Here is a 1,313-nt window from a genome sequence, read left to right as displayed (position 1 = left end):
TTATTGTATACCCCTTGATGTGAGCCAGCACCTCCTCGATAACTATGGCCACCACATCTAGTGTTAGTATTTCTTTGGCCTCCACAGTTATTTTCAGAGCGATTATTACCCGACCGACGATTAACGGACTCATCGGTAACCGTAGCAGCCACAATAGGAGAGGAAGAATCCCGAGCATCTTGACATCATGCTTGTTGGAATTATGGACCGGTTCGGGTAAGTCAATACGGCCAACCGGGTTATGACCCGTGAGAGTTACACCTTGAGGTAAAGAACCATTAACCCGCTTAAGTTAGTTAATCGGGTTAGACACTTTAACGAGATAAAAATTACATGGAACGGTCTTTGGAGTAAGAATTAGACTCGTTGGCCCATTGGGTTTATAATTAATGAGATTAGTTAAACCTAATACGAGGCTATATAAATATATGATGTTTTAATAACCTGACAACTAATCCTAACAAGTCCATCCCATCCTTCCTCCATCCAACAGCCGGCCACCTGCTTCACCACTGCCATCACTGCCGGCGCCTGACCAGCCACCGTCGCCTGTCCGCCACCGCCTGCTGGTGCCACCGCCGCTTGTCCGCCGCCTGCCGCCGCTCGTCCGCTGCCGCCGCCGCCTACAGCCGCTGCCATACACCACCACCGTTGCCGTTGCCGTCGTGCACCGCCACCGTTGGTCGTTGATCTCGTTGTGTCACCTAGCTCGGTTCGTTAGCCTTCGGTGTCTCAACCGGTTATTTATTAACCGAGGTAAACTTAAATATATTGTTAGTTTATAATTATATATTTAATGTTTTGACTCGTACTCGTATTGTCTGTAACCGGATCCTGTCGGGTTTAGTTTTCGATGCTAATTAATTATATATATTCCGCTGCGTATAATTATTAATTAATGTGATTAATTATTATTTGCCACGTTTATTGAACCGGATTTAATAAACAAAATTTTAACTGATCACCACTGAAACCCAACAGTGGTATCAGAGCCTTGGTTACAACATACGAGTCGAATCCGGTATTGTAAGTCCCGAATCTGGATCACTACAATTATGATATCAACAATCTAGGTGTTGGTGCGGAATTCCAACACTGGATGATTCAAGAACACAAACACAGTACCAAGAACTTGCTTAAAAACACACGTTAATATTAACGTCGGGTGCTTAAGCACTATTAATACAATACTCGTCTATGATACTAGACGACCAAAAACACAAGAGAACGAACAACCCTTAACCCTATACAAAGACATCTATATATAGGATAGCCAGCACACTGGCCCAACAAAAGCCCAAAGCCCACCGAGA

The sequence above is a fragment of the Bidens hawaiensis genome, unplaced genomic scaffold, assembly GCF_021521415.1.
Source record: "Bidens hawaiensis isolate Kalapana, Puna unplaced genomic scaffold, B.hawaiensis_p1.1 tig00019962_1, whole genome shotgun sequence".
Lineage (NCBI taxonomy): Eukaryota > Viridiplantae > Streptophyta > Magnoliopsida > Asterales > Asteraceae > Bidens > Bidens hawaiensis.
Note: the sequence above shows the minus strand (reverse complement) of the source record.